The sequence below is a fragment of the Capsicum annuum genome, chromosome 2 (assembly GCF_002878395.1).
Source record: "Capsicum annuum cultivar UCD-10X-F1 chromosome 2, UCD10Xv1.1, whole genome shotgun sequence".
Lineage (NCBI taxonomy): Eukaryota > Viridiplantae > Streptophyta > Magnoliopsida > Solanales > Solanaceae > Capsicum > Capsicum annuum.
The window spans coordinates 84,989,029-85,006,243 of record NC_061112.1 but is presented as its reverse complement, the minus strand read 5'-3'; the positions used below and the strand labels follow the sequence as shown (position 1 = coordinate 85,006,243).

At 28.7% G+C, this 17,215-nt stretch overlaps 1 long non-coding RNA gene across 2 annotated transcripts; it reads left to right on the top strand.

The window, feature by feature from the left end:
• Positions 1–12,119: 12,119 nt before the first annotated feature.
• Positions 12,120–16,333, top strand: LOC124895893. Of its 2 annotated transcripts, none has more exons than XR_007052018.1 (2): positions 12,120–13,180; positions 15,862–16,333. It is a non-coding gene; the product is annotated as an uncharacterized LOC124895893 (long non-coding RNA). The 2 variants fall into 2 exon arrangements; XR_007052017.1 differs by having other exon boundaries at positions 14,683–16,333.
• The last annotated feature ends 882 nt before the right edge of the window (positions 16,334–17,215 follow it).

The following is a 17,215-nucleotide window of genomic DNA, read 5'->3' as shown; positions in this document are numbered from 1 at the left end:
AATTAAGGAGACTTTTCGGATCACCGATTATTAGAACTAGAACTAGAATAGTCAATTATGACCTACATTTGATAGCTTTCAACGTGATCTTATTACTCCCGCCGTTCGGATTCACTTCTCCCTATTTTCTTAACCAGAGGAGCATAACCTGTGTCAGCACGGTCCATCATTAAAATATTTATTTATCTTTTTAATTTTGATATATTTAAATAAAATAAATTTTAATAAAAAGATTACATATGTTTTCTAAGATTCATCCGAAATCTAGCATGAGTTCAACATATGTTATTTTAATATGTATTTAGAAAATTTAAGTTGTTAACTATTGTAATTTATAATATTTTTATGTAATTTTCAAATTAATATACGTTACTTTTCTTGTCCAAATTCCGTGGCATTGATAATCAATTATATTTTAAAAATAATTTAAGTTTTTATTGTGATTTATAATACTTTTCTCCTATTCCAATTTCAGTAACACTAATATAATTTCAAGAGTCGACCAAATATTTTATATCTTTTAAATTTTTTAAGTTGTTAATTATTGTGATTTCTAGTATTTTTCATGTAATTATTTTGAAATATATAACATATTAAATTATTTTTAGATATTTTAAGTTGTTAACTATTGTAATTTATAATACTTTTTATGTAATTCTTGAATAATATATGTTACTCTCCTTGTCCGAAGTTTTGTGCCGACGATAACCAATTATATTTTAAAATAATATAAATTTTTTATCATTGTGATTTATAATATTTTTTCTATTTCAACTTATGTGACACAATGCTTAAATGACCATAATAATTAATTAGTGGTGATATACTAAAATGTAATTATTATTATTATTTATTATTTTACTATTTTTATTATGTGTATGTGTTGATTCAAGAAGAATTTGAAAACATTTAGAAATGTGTTGAATGTTACAAATGTTAATAATCCATTTGGTGCTTCTTGATTTATCTACATTTATCTCTTGTGTGTTTTTACTCTTTTGCCCTTTGATTATATGTAGTAATTTTTTTTAATTTTTTTTAAATATCATGAAAGTTTTTATATATATAGTAAAATCATGGATTCAATATTATTAATTTTTCAATACATAAGTGACTTATAATAATTAATTGCGGGTGATACATTAAAATCACGATTGAAGTAGCAGAAATCAGTCAATTTTTTTCAAAAAAAATTGTTAATTATTGTTATTTACAGTACTTTTTATTTCATTTTCAAATAATATATGTTGTTTTATATCTTCTTCTGTCTCGTCCCAATTTATGTGACACTAATATAATTTTGATAGTCAATCAAATATTTTATGTTGACATATCATTTTGTTATTCTTATTTTTCTAATACATAAATGATTTATAATAAAGAGTGATACAGTAAAATCATCGTTCAAAAGATGAAAATTTAATTTAAAACATTAAGGGTTAATTCCGCATTTTATGTCTATTTTATTTTCCATTAAATATTATTTATTTTCTTAATACTTAGATGACTCATAATAATTAATTAAGAGCGATTGATTATGTTATTACTATAAAAATTAATATAGTTTTATCATATCCAATAGTAATCATCGATAATTCACCTAAATAGTTTATTAATTAAATACAGGATGCTACATTTTCATATGCAAAATATGATATTATTGGATAGTGCATTATATTTATCTTTCACAATACTAAAATTTTACTATATTTTTTCTTTATTTCTTTTTAACTTGATACATATTGACCCAACACAAATTCTAAGAAAATATTCATTAGAATTTTTTTTATTAAATTAAATTTATTAATTTTGTACTTTGAAAATTTAAAGTTAAGTTTAAATATTAGTATTTCTATATAAGAAAAAAATAATTTTAAAATTTAAATTTACTAAAATAAATAAATAAATAAAAAGATTAATTTTCTATATAAAAGTCAATTAAAATAATAAAATTGATTTACTTTAAACATTTAGTTGCAATTAATTAAGATAATTTTTTTTATTTTTCATGATTTATGGTGCACCAATAAAATTTTGAGAGTTGAATAGAACTTTTTTCTATTTTTAAAAAAGTATTTTAACTTGTTAATTATTGTGATTTATAATAATTTTTACGTAATTATCAAATAATATATTTAATCCTTGTGTCCCAATTTATGTGGCTTCGATACAATTTTGAGAATCAACTAAAATTTTTATATATCTTTTAAATATTTTAAGTTGTTAATTATTATGATTTGTAGTACTTTTTCTTTTATCTCAATTTATGTGGCATTGCTAAAATAATGAGAGTCAATAAAATTTTTATATGTCTTTTAAATATTTTAAGTTATTAATTATTGTGATTCGTGGTAACAAATTAGTTTTGTACATGATAGCCAATTAAATAAAAAAAAAGTTTACTTTCAATATGTAGTTCTAGTTAATTAATATAAATTAATAGAATATATTAAATATTTAAGCCATTATGATGAAACAATGAAATTATTATATATTAGGGCATGGTATGTAATTAAGTGGGAGTGGAGGAATTTTTTGGTAATTGCTGAGAGGTGGTCGAAACCACCTCTTCTATATAATAGAAATTTAATTTTTATTTGTTATTTTCTATTTTGATAAATTAAAAAAATCATGTGTTATACTTAGAATTAATTACTTATTCTTCAAATCAATTGTCAACATGAATCGATTCGAATCGAATTTTACTATTATTGAATTGAAATTTTAAATTTTAATTTGTTAAAATTCTTATCCTAACTTGATTCATTTTAGGGGCAGTTCGATTCATTTTTTATTATTTTGATTCGATCTTATGAATCAGTTTGTTCGAAGTTAAAATTTCAACAAACAACTATTTTTATTTCAATTTTAGAGAAAACATAATGATTAAAATACTTTAAATGTGTGTTTGGGTTATTGTGAGTTTGCATTAGTTTTTAGGTTTATTTTTGAAGTGGTTAAACGTCACATATTGGTTGGGGAATGGACTGACAGTCTGCTTATATATGGACTTGAATCATCCTTCCCTCGTGATCTAACTTTTGGGGTAGAGTTAGACCCAAAATTTATTTTTTACATGATATCAACGTCAGGTCCAACTCAGTTTGGGCTTCCGATCCATGCAACAATTGAGCCCTAGACGTGAACGGGTGCGTTGAAGTGAGTGAAAGTTCTATATTGATTAGGAAATGGGTTGACGATCTACTTATATGGATTTGAGCAATCCTCTTCTCATGAACTAGCCTTTTCAGGTTGAGTTAGACCCAAGTTCTATTCTTTACATTTATAAGTAATTAATAAATACTATTAAATACCATTATTATTATTGTACACACACATACGTGTATGTATGTATATATGTGTGTGTGTATGTATGCATGTATAAATTTAATCGATTCGAATTATAAACATCCACAACCAAATTCAATTCAAATAATTAAAATATTCTAAAATTAAATTCGTAAATCAATTCAAATTGTATAATTTAAATTGAATTATCCAAATTTCTTTGAATCGATTCGAATACTCGAATTGTCACACCTCTACTAAACATAAATTAATTGGAGTAATATGATAAAATCATTATACAAGTCATTGTATTTTGAATAAGTGTGCTAAATCAAAACATAATAAGCAAATTCGAACGAGAGGAGCATAACTTAGGGGGAGGTTTGCCCTCGAATAAAAATGTATTTGCACGAAAGGCTAGGATTGTTTATAAGTCACGAGGTGATTTAGACATGTATCCAACCACATCTATTTTATTTTATTGACAAAATTGAAAGATCAGATATTTTTTACAAATGCAACGAAAGAAATTATCGTATGAACGCTTTCTAGATCATCTTTTCTATTCTTATTGTTATGAAGATTAAATCAAAGGCTTTATTGCTTCTACTATAGTTATTTGCACGACTTTTTCTCGCAAATCAAAAACATTTAACTTTGTGAGGCAATCTTATTGATTGACATGAAATTTCATGCCCAAGTCCACTCAAATTCAGTTTCAACAAGACGTGTTCCATTTGAAAATTCCCGGCTACAAGGAGTTGCTAATTAGAACTGTAATCCATATGTTAATATCCGTCATCTGATACATGTCTCTCAAATTATCTATCATAATTTTTTTTACATTTTTTAAAAAATACGAATTAAAAGGGTTTTAAACTATTTTATTCTTCATTAATATCTGAACAATCATAACATTATCTTATAATTCAGGTGTTTTGATTATTCAAGCGTAATAACTATCACTGATAAATTGTACTAATAAATAAATAATTTTATTTTAACCTTTCAAAATAATAAATAATTTAAAATAGGCCAAACACATCGCTAGATCCTTTAACTTGACACGATCTTTTACTTTGACATCTAAAGTGAACGGTGTTTATTTTTAACACCTTAAGTAATTATGAACTGTGTCACTTTGACACATTTTGTTGACTTGCTACATTGTGTCTTGCACACACTTTGAGTGCGTGAACAACTTAAGTATTACTATTTTTTTTTGCTTCTTCTTCTTCTTCCTTTTGATCTCCTCCAACACTTATTATTATCCATCAACCATTCACACAATCATGGCTTCATCCTTAAGACAATAAAAAATGGTGGAGAATTAATCTACCATTTTCTTCTTCTTTCAATTTTTATAAATTCATAATTTTCAATCACTTATTTTAGCTCAAGTTTTGCCTCAATTTTACTCAATTTTAAGCTCCTTCAATGGTGAAAAGTTTTAAGATAGATTTTAGAGTTAACATACAAAAATGAATAATGTTAAATGTAATTCGATTGTAAAAATTTCCTCCAATTGTGAAAGCTATTAACAGATTTTTAATGAAATAATTTCTTAACAATTTTTTTCTTCTATTTTTTTTTTTAAAAAATAATTTGTATGTGGAGATAATTGAAGAGAAGATTTTGATTGTGGGGGATTGAGGTTGGGGTTGGAGCGGGGGGAGGAGGTGACACAGTGGTGGGCCTTGGAGAAGACGATTGAGGGGTGGGGGTGGGAGGGTCGGTTGGAGAAGATAGATTGGGATTGGCGGGGGTGGAGGTAAATTTCTTTTTATACTTATTTGGGTTAAAAATATCAAGTGTCAATATTTAATTGGTATATTTTTGTTTTAATTAAAATTAGTTATTTAAAAATTTATTTGAAGAGAAACGATAAATACCTGTATTTTATTCGTCACTTTACACGTCACTAACGTGTATAACACACAGACATAATATATTTTTATTGGTTATGTAAAAAGTATCAAAATAACACAATTAATGACTACTTAAGGTATTAAAAATGAACAACGTTCATTTTAGATATTAAAAATAAAAATTTATGACAAGTTAAAAAATCTGATGATATGTTTGATCTTTAAAATAACTATTTTTGAAACCACAACATTAATTAGAGAATGAGAGAGTACAAGTGTTGGTTTGAGGATGAATACAACTGGTGCAGAGAGAGAAGGGAAATTAACATGAAATAGGAAACTAAATAATTGCGGAGTCGGCAGCAGAGAATGGAACACTTTTAGCATAGGAAAGGCAGGTAAATGATGCAAATAATAGGAATACACGAATTCAATAATTTTTGTCATGTTAGTTATTTTAATGACCATTTTCACAAAAAATCATTAAATATAAGATATTTTTTGTAGAATCATTCTTTATTCAAAATTGTAAGAGGGCATTGAAGCTATTTTCTCTATAATAATTATTTATTATATTTATATACAATTCTTGGGAGATTTAATTTTTTAATTCAATATTCTAAATATTTTTATTATATTTGTAATATGACCCCTTTTACAAGAAATCAAAACACTTAAAAAATAGAAAATCTATAAATAAAATACACAAGATTTCTTGCAATGCAGATTATTCCTCCTACGTACACATGGTTTTCGAGAGCTTTTCATATTTGTAGAATGGCCTTCATTTTAATATGGTTTTCTAGAGCTTTTCATATTTGTAGAATGGCCTTCATTTTAATAAGAAACTAAATATATTTTCCGAGAAGTTTAACTATTTAAAAGGAGAGTGCACATCTAGAACGTTTAGTATGACCTCGATAGATAATCTCACTATTCCCTTTCCCTTCTTTGATTCTAATGCAATAGAAAAAAATGAAGGAAAAAAAAGATTAACATTTCCTTTTTAAGATTAGAGATGAAATAGGTACTCCTTTCATCTCAAATTATTTAGTGCTTTTCAAAAATATATTTAAAATTATTTGCTATTTTAGAAGTTATAAAATTAATTATGTGCCTTTTTTTTTTTTTTTCAATTTTACTGTTTTTGCTACAAGCACCTCAGGATGACATATAAACAAAATAAACATTCAATGAAAGAATAGATCTAAAAACATAAGTAAAGGTAAAATAATTTAAAATCTCTCCTAATTAATATTTTTTAAGAAGTGTGTAAAAAAACATGATAAGTAATTTCAGATGAAAAGAGTAACAAAAGTGGTTAAACTTCAAATTCGGCCATTGAAGGCTTCAAAGTCTAATTTTAGGAAATGACAACTAAACCAAAAACCTCGTTGACCTACTTGGTTTCTTGAATACACGGGACTAATATCATTTCCGGCAATTAGAACAATTATTTGTTCATTCAAGGAATTATCAAATAAGAAGATTCTTAGCCAAAATGTTAATAATTCTAAAATTAAATAAACATACGTTCTAAAATTGATGGCTGGAAAAGTGGTCCTCATCAAACGTACGTATTGTCTATTATATTATGTTACCTAAATGGTCCCTAAAGCCTAGAGCTTGATGACTTTTTCCTTTCTCATATATCAACTCAATGCAAGTGGATGAAAAATCGTGTTATGTTTGTACATTTCTAGAAGATATAATTTACTGAGTTCTAATAATACACAATAAATTGGTGTATAGTGCTGTCGAAAATTAAAAGTTCCCCAAGAGATCTAACAAACATGGAGATCTATAAAAGTGACATCAATGAACAGGGATGAAAAATGCCAGAGATGTAAGTTAAATGTTACTTGTTTTCTTACCAATTTCATGCAACTATGTGTTCTTCCTTTGTCAAACTCATGAACTAAAATGGAAAGAAAGGGGGCCCAATATAATGCCCATGCATATGCATATATATGATGAGAAGAAATTAAAGCAATCAAGTACATATGAATGCACAATATCCCCCACCTAACACCCCCTTTTGCATATGTGCTATGTGGTGTACTACATAGGTCTAGTAGAAAATTAAAGGCATTGTTTTCTCAACTTGTTTCACATGGATATGCATAATGGCAAAGCGGGAACTTTTTACTAAAAAAAGCAAAAATATAAAAAATAACACACAAAAACAATTCATAAAATTCTGCATATAGTGAATATATGTACAAAAAACAAGTTACTTCTCTACACAGTTTGAGGCGGATTCAATGTTACGGTAAGAGACTTATCTAGACGTAATACTTTAGATACGGATATGCTGCGCATATTATATGTGTAAAAATTCACTAAAAGTCCAATAACTATTACATTTGAGCCTCTAACCTTGAAATTTACAATATGGGTGTCAAGTGGGCCGGGACGGGTCAACCCGGAATCGGCCCGTGAAATTTAGCCGTGTCGAGTTGTAGTTGGGTGGGCCGGGTCCAGGTTCAACAGTAAATTTTTTAAAAACAACCCTGAACCGGCTCACTTAGCCCAACCCAGTCTAATCCACCTGAACCCGATTAAAAATTCGATCAAAATCGGTCAAAAACAAAACAAAAAGTTTTTTCCAATATACGCTATATATACCCACCTATATACATTTTAAATACGTTAAACAATATATACACACACTATATATATATATACACTAATTTATAAAATATATACACAATTACACATGTAATCATGGATACGATATATGTGTACTACTTTAAAGAAAATATACTACAATATATACACACACACTATATATATAGTTATACACTAATTTATAAAATATATACACATGTATACGTTAAATATATACGTCAATAGAAGATATATACACATATATATGTACCATTCAATATATACGCACTACTTTAAATAAAATATACTACAGTATATATAGACTACAATATATACACACACTATAGATATAGTTATACACTAATTTATAAAACATATACACATGTATACTTAAATATATACGTCAATAGAAGATATATACAAATATATACGTACCATTCAATATATACGTACTACTTTAAATAAAATATACTATAATATATATATATATGTATATATATATATGCTACAATATATACACACACTATATATATAGTTATACACTAATTTATAAAACATATACGCATGTATACGTTAAATATATACTATTTTAGAAAATATATACACATATATACGTACCATTCAATATATATGTACTATTTTAAATAAAATATACTACAATATATATATATATATATATATATATATATATTACAATATATACATACACTATATATATAGTTATACACTAATTTATAAAACATATACACATGTATACGTTAAATATATACGTCAATAGAAGATATATACACATATATACGTACAATTCAATATATACGTACTACTTTAAACAAAATATACTACAATATATACACACACTATATATATAGTTATACACTAATTTATAAAACATATACACATTTATACGTTAAATATATACGTCAGTAGAAGATATATACACATATATACGTACCATTCAATATATACGTACTACTTTAAATAAAATATACTACACTATATACACACACACTATATATAGTTATACACTAATTTATAAAAGATATACACTTGTATACGTTAAATATATACTATTTTAGAAAATATATACACATATATACACTGTTTTAAATAAAACATATGCTACTTAATATAATAAATTAATAATATTATAATACTCAATAGTAAATTAATAATATATTAAAACTAAGTTTTTAATTTAAACTAGAAATTTAATTTAAATTATTAAATGAAAAAAATTACAAAGTAAGGATTAAGGAATGAATGAATGTTGAATTTTATTTATTGCAAAATGATCCAAAATTTATAATTTACATGAATGAAAAATTTACAAATTTCTCACCATTTTCTCCAACTCATTCATGTTAATATTAACAGGAACTTTCATAGGATAGTCAAAGTCAACGGGGGCAAAATCATGCATTGGACTTGATTCTGCTGAGTTCTCCCGTGAAGTCATAATTTCTTAAAGTCTCTACTCGTCGTTCAGCTTCGCTTCCATTCCTTAATTTCTTCGTTCGGCTCTAATCCAATCTCTGAGGCAAACGAGAACATTCATGCATTGCTTCCCAATGAATGTCGGTTGTCTCCAAGTTGCTGTCGTCCTTGACTAAAAGCGCTCTTCGATGCAACAGTTGACATTGAAACATTCAAGATATCTCTAGCTAATTTTGAAAGCACGGGATATTGTGTTTCATCACTCCTCCACCAATCCAACGCGTTGATCCGTCGTTTGCGATCTTCTAGCGGCGACCGAAGATAATACTTAACCGCATCTACTTCATTAATCAAAGATAATCTTCGTCTAAATTAACCGCATCTACTTCATTTTCTTCTTCTTCTATACCGTAATTTTCCTGAGCTTCTACATAATCCATATCGTGGCCACCTACACCTAAAGGTACGCCTACTTCTTCCTCAAAAGGTTGACTAAGCGGTGCCGAAGGCACACGAGTATATCTACTACTTGAAGTACCTCTACCGCTAGTAATTCGCTTTTTACTACCACTACCGCTTCCGAGACAAAATTTTTTAACATCTTTAGTAGCGAGGTTTCTTAATTTATCCATAATATAAATTAAACTAAAAAAATTCAAAATACATAAATATAATAAAATTAAATATTCAACAATTAATACACTAAATAAAAATTAAATGTAAGATATGGAATGACAATACCAAATTTTGAAAGTATCCAAAGATTGCGACTTTAGAAACTTTCACTCGTACTTTGTAATCGCCAAATTAAAAAATTAAAGTGAGCACTTTAGGAAATTAAATATATAGAATGTTTGAGAATTGAGAATTGAGAGAGAATGAGAATTGAGAGAATGGAAAATTGTGTAGAAAATGATTTGAAAGTGTAGGGTATTTATAGAAATTTTTTGGGGTTAAAAAATAATTTTAAAAGTATTTTTTTTTAATAATAAAAGCCGTTTGGACCCAAAAACGGCTATATAACCGTTGGGCCAATGGCTAGTTTGGGCCCAACGGACCAAAGCTCACTTTTTAAAAAAAATGAATCTGGGCTGATTCCGGATCAGTTACCGGCGAGCCCAAACCGGGCTTGATCCGGGCCGGGTTAACTGGGCCCAACCAAAAAAATAAATCGGCCCGGTATCCGGTACCCTACAGCCCATGGGCTGATCGGACCGGGTCAAACCGGATCAATTTTCTTAAACGGAACGGTTCGAGCCGGGTTAACCCGATCCGTTTGACAAACTTAATTTACAAGCTTAATGCTAAAAGTTCCCTTTTAAAAACAAGAAATCAATAATTTAAATCTTGAATTTGTCTTTACACACAATATGAATTCTAGCAAAAAAAATATTAATAAACACTCTTAGCACAAGGTGGCTCTACCACTATGCATTAAGCCTGTTAAACGGGCTGGGTTGATTCGGTCTGACCCCGCCCACTAAACAAACTCGGCCTGATCAGCCCACGGACTGTAGGGTACCAGGTACTCGTTTGGGTTAATTTTTTTGGGCCCGATTAATCTGGTCAGGACCAAAATCGATCCAGGCCCACCGGTTAACCGGCTCGGCCGCCCGGATAACTAATTTTTTTTTTTAAAAAATAAATCAGATTTAGTATATATATCATTATATTGTAGTATATATGTTGTAGTATATGTTTTATCTAGAGTAGTATATATATTGAATGGTACGTATATATGTGTATATATAGAATATAGACTCTAAAGTAGTGTATATTTAACATATATATGTGTATACATTTTCTATAGACTCTAAAGTAGTATATATTTAACGTAGACATGTGTATATGTTTTATAAATTAGTATATAACTATATATATAGTGTGTGTATATATTATAGTATATATATTGTAGTATATTTTATTTAAAGTGATACGTATATATTAAATGGTATGTATATATGTGTATATATATCTTTTATAGACTCTAAATTAGTGTATATTTAACATATATATGTGTATATGTTTTATAAATTAGTGTATATATATATCATTATATTGTAGTATATATCTTGGAGCATATTTTTTAAAGTAGTACATATATTGAATTGTACGTATATATGTGTATATATAGAATATTAACTCTAAAGTAGTATATATTTAACGTATACATGTGTATATGTTTTATAAATTAGTATATAACTATATATATAGTGTGTGTATATATTGTAGTATATTTTATTTAAAATACTACATATACATTGAATGGTACGTATATATGTGTATATATCTTCTATAGATTCTAAAGTAATGTATATTTAACGTATACATGTGTATATATTTTATAAATTAGTATATATATCATTATATTGTAGTATATAAATTGTAGTATATTTTATTTAAAGTAGTACATATATATTGAATGATACGTATATGTGTGTATATTTTTCTATAAACTCTAAAGTAGTATATAGTTAACGTATACACATGTATATGTTTTATAAATTAGTATATAACTATTGTTGACACCTAATTTTTGCGCTCCACAACTACGTTTAATCTCGATTTTCTTCGATTTTTAAATAAAATCACAACAATTATTTTTTTCAAGTAAATGCATTTTTTTAAAAAATATTTATTTAGGCTAAATTTGTCATTTAAGTGATAATTACATATTTTACTTACATATACGAGATTGTATAAAGGATGTCATTTAAATGAACATTTTCATCAAAATTGAACTTTAAATCAAGGAATATTAGGAAAATAAATTATAATAATTTAAATCTTGATTGAAATATCATTTAATCTCAAAAATAATTTATTTGGATAAATAAGTGTTTGATTTTATTAAATCAAGAAGCGCGGGATTAAACAAGGTGTTAATTCGTATCGAATTTCAATTTGATTTAGTCGATTTATTAAATTTGATTCTAATTGGAATCAGATTGGCCTCAATTGCAATGCAATTGACTAATTGGTATTCCATTTAGCTAGAATTTAAATTTAATTGCCTAAATTATAATCTAAATCCCTAAGCTACCCAAAATAACCCAACACCACATCAATTTCGGCCCAATAGCTAAATACTCACCAGCCCATTTCTTATTTTAAAATCTCCAGCCCAAAGATTGGCCCAATATAATCTTAAAACGATCAGCAGCTCCCCCCTATTTTAAGATTTGATACAGCGATCCGGTCCACCAAGGGTTTCTTTCTTCTTGAATCAGCAACAACAGTCAATTCCCCAAGGTACAACAACCAAATATTCAACGTACAACCAAATGACAACATCGACCAACTTCGAACCCATCGACGCTGACCCGAATTCAGTTCGAACCAACCCAGTTTCAACCCAACCCTATCCTTCTTCACGCGTTCCACGCAATAGTACGACGAGGAAGACCTTGAAGCTTCTAAAAATGGTGAGGTGTCTTCCCCCAACGGATCAATCCCGTAAATCTCGGGATAAGGGTACGATTCCATACCCATTTGGGGGATTTCGATTGGTTCCTGAGGGGAATTGGTTTTGGAAGAATTCTATTGGTCCGCCAATTTCGTCTTTTTCTTGGGAGATAAATCCAAAAGGGAGAGTCAGTTAGAAGGGGGTTAGCCATTTTTTTGAATTTTGATTTTTCCATCCCTAAACTACCCCCGATTTGGTCTTCTGTATAAGAACCAGCTGGGTATTGTTTTCGGAGGTCTCTTTTTTTTCAGAGAAATTAGGGTTCAGAAAAATTAGGGGTTGGGAAAATTTTTTCGAGAGAGCTAGGTTGGAAAAATTTTGGTTAGAAAATTTTGAGTGGAAAAGGCAAAGGATCCTAGAGCTAAAAGCTTTCCTTCATAGCAAAGTTTTCTCCTTTCTTTTCCTTTTGGAAGTTGGTCGATCAATTCGGAAGTTCTCAAGTCGATAATATCAGTTCCCGGTGGTGACGGTCCTAGCGATTAACTCGTTGTCTTGTTTTGCTGCTCTCGGAAAGGTAATATCCTACTCCATTTAAGCTTTCGTTTGCTTCTTCTTCATCTCATCATTCTGTAGTCGTGAGTAATCTTGAGATCACCCTGTATGCTGGGTTTGTTTGCTGTAGGCGCCTCACTGGCCTTAGGTTTTGCCTATGATAAGTGATCTTTGAGTTGTTTATCGATTCAACGTTCACCGGAGGCTGCCTTAAGGATCAGTACCTTGTGTGCTTAAATCTGGTGTGTATACTGTTATTATAGGTGTTCATCTAATATGGTCGTTGTTTCCGGAATGATTAGATTCAAGAATATATGTTTAGCTAGTTTGTAGGTTGGCTGGGCCTTGATTGAATTTTGAACGATTTTGATATTCACGTTTGGTGTATCTTCCATCTTCCTGCTTAGTAAACAAAAAAAAAATCTGGTGTCTTTCTCATAGTTAATGCTAGCATGTGCTAGTTTAAACCTGTTTTGATGCGTCCTTTACATCTGTGTGTTCATTATGCTCGAAACGTCTAAAGTGACTTCATAACTTTCTTTAGGTTTCTGTGATTGAGCCTAACAGTAGCTAGGATAGTAATTTAGTTATGCCGATATGCAAATTTTGGATTTTGTTAGTTTATCTTAGCAAGCTTCCTTTCTTTTTTTGAGAAATGATTTTAATTCTTTATAATGTTTTGAGGCATTGAAAGGATTGTTTCTTTGTAAAAGACTTAAACTTTAGTGCAATTTTCTTGTGAATCTGTAAGTTGTTAACGAGAAGTTCTTGCTTGTTCCTTTGTTGGATGCCCGTTTGTCTATACTTTCGCTTCGTTCTTTCCAAGTAAGGTAAAAATCTCCCTCATGTCCCTTGATTCATATTATCAATGGGAGTGGTGGGGTTAGCTCACAAATGATGTGCTTTAGCCCAAATGAGTGTCAAAAGATAGACTTTTGTTTAAGTTTAGTGATTTGATTGCTTAAAAAAGTTTAGTGATTTGATTGCTTAAATGATCCCGTCCTTCGAGTTTTAGTTCGACCGACGAAGAATTAGTAGAATTTTGAAGTCATAATAAAGCCATCGAATTTAGCCTAACTTCTTAATGTTTTCATTCTTTGTTTATATAAGATTGGATCACATTGCTAGTTATTTGGTCTGTGTTGAACGAATATTTCTCAAATCATTGTTGTCACCTCCTGCGACTGAGTGTCTTCGATTCATTATAGATGGATACATATATATATGTATAAACGTTATGAATTGTTGTTCGCAAGTGTTTGTATATATTCCTTTTGTCTTTACAAATTATAGTAATCTATTTATGATTAATTATCAAGTTTGATGGGCACAACCTTATATCGGGTTCAATGGTTTATGTTCTTTTTGCGTGTCCAGCTTGGTGTAGTAGATTAAGACGTGTTTGGTATTGGTGCAATGGGTTATGCATGTTTGTTATTTAAATAGAGTACGAATTAATAGTTTATTAAAATCCTGTGCATATGCTATTTTTCTCATTTTTCTTTGCATGCACCTGCTCCGAAGTCCAAATGGGCTCTTTCCCTTCTGCATTTCACAAATGGGCCATTGAGGCCCATTCCCTTTTAGAAGACCTTGGAAAGGACTAAAAAGACAGTCACATGGTATACCGATGCGAAGAGTCGAATGAAGAAGGAAAATGGGTTAAAATCCCATTTGAAGCAGCTAAGAGACTTGAAAGTCTCAATTTCCATTTCATTTATTTATTTAGTCATTCATTATTGTTGTCTTTGTTTATTTAGTTATTTATTTTTATTCATTCATTTGGGCTACGAAGCCAAGGTTGTATTTAATACAGGTGGAGCGAGACTCGAGCTAACGACTCGAAACACTAGACTGGGACGGGTGAAATGGATCGAAAGCCCAATTAGACTAGGACATGTTTTGTTGGTTTGGGCCGATGGCCTAAATCCCTTACTTCCTCCCCTTCCCCCTGTCCTTTATGTTTGTTTTCCTTATATGCTTTGCGAACCTAGTTAAATCTTTAGTTAAGTCGCTAAAAAACTAGTTTTTGCATAAACACCAAAATATTTTCAAAATCGCTTTCTTTTCAAAAAATCAATCACTTTTCGACAAAATTAATCTTTTCGAAGATGATTTTCAAACAGTCTGGATAATCGCAAGTTAGCGGACGTTTTAGGTGCTTAACACCTTCCTAAAACGTTAATAGAAATCGCTTACTCAGAATCTCTTAACTTAAAACGATTTTCCTGTTTTGAATCGTTTTAAGTAGCTCCCTAAAGGTTTCTTAATTCTTTTTCAAAATTAAGTGGCGATTCTCTTTCAAAAGTCAAAATTTTTGCAAAAGCAACTATATATTTAGTGTGTGTATATATTGTAGTATATGTTTTATTTAAAGTAGTACATATATATTGAATGGTACGTATATATATGTATATATATTCTACAGATTCTAAAGTAGTATATATTTAACGTATAATACATGTGTATATGTTTTATAAATTAGTATATATATCATTATATTGTAGTATATATCTTGTAACATGTATAATTGTGTATATGTGTATATGTATTTTAAATTTTAATGTACTATATACTATATATATAGGGTATATATATTGTTTTAACGAATTTAAAATGTTTATAGGTGGGTATATATACTGTATATTGGAGAAATTTTTTTTTTTTTTTTTTTAATCGGATTTTTGGACCGATTTTGATCAGGTCTAGGTGGGTTAGATCGGAGTGGGCTGGTTCAGGATTAATTTTTAAAAAATTACTGTTGGGCTCGAAATTGAACTGACCCGTTTAACAAGCATGGATCCGGATCGGTCCATAAACCGGATAAACTTGATGGGCCCACTTAACAGCCCATGCATTTGTTGTTAGCTATGGAGATTGGAGAGTACTCCACGATGATCAATGAGAAGACAATGAGAAGATAAAGTTAGAAACTAGTACTAAAATGATGGGAATTTCTGACAGATGTCTCATTGGAAATTGACCCATTATTAAGGGGTTTTGGCGAAAAATCCATTCGAAACATTTTCAAAAAGGCAATTTTTATAGACAATTTGCTATTTTTTTTTTTTTTTTTGAAAGTATTGAGACGCAATGAATTCGTTGAAGACAAAGCTTAAATAATTTTATATTCTAAATTCACCACTAGTTCATAATAGTCATTCTTTGATTTTCATTTTTCTTTTTCATTTATTTTTGGTTTATTGTTTCTCTCAGTTTTTTTTTTATCAAGATTGAATAAGCCTATACTCGTACTTGGTCCATACGAGAATGCCTATACTCGTACTTGGTCCATACGAGAATTTATGCTGCTTGCTCAGAAATCACAGACGCTTGGCTATGGGGTCCAATTTATTATGTACTTTGTTCCTTTCAATTTGTGTTACATCATTTGATTTGACATATAAAATTAAAAAAAGAAAAAAATGGAAAAGAATACTTTTAAAATCTATATCTATAATCTATACATATATCTATATTTATAATATAATAATATAATAACTAGTTTAGAGTATGCGCTCTGCGCGTGTACCTCGCTCCAATGAATTCAATTTTATAATATTATAAAAGAAAATATGTCTTGATTAAAAATAAATTGATGATTTTATTAAATATGAAAAATACTTAAATAGAAAATTAATATATGCATACAAAATCATATAAAAGCATTTAAAAGCACTTTAAACTAAATTTAGAAAAATTACAATGGCTATAGGACGACAAAAAATGCTTAAAAAAATTTCTCGATATGACATATGGGGCAATTCATATGTTGTTAGAAGTGTTAGAGGGCAACAAATTAATATCTTTACTATTATAAGAAAAACTAATATGCTAAGGAAAGAATTTTAACAAAGAAACACTAAAGTCTATCAACAAAATATTTCAACGAGAATTATATGATACAACCAACAAACAGTGCATAAAAAACCTGTCGAAAAGGAGAAAAATAATAACTGAATCAATTGAAATCACTATAATAATAGTGCTCTATGATGTTGTTTTGAAAAATTTAGCACTACACATTATATTTATAAACTATCAAATATATGTGAAA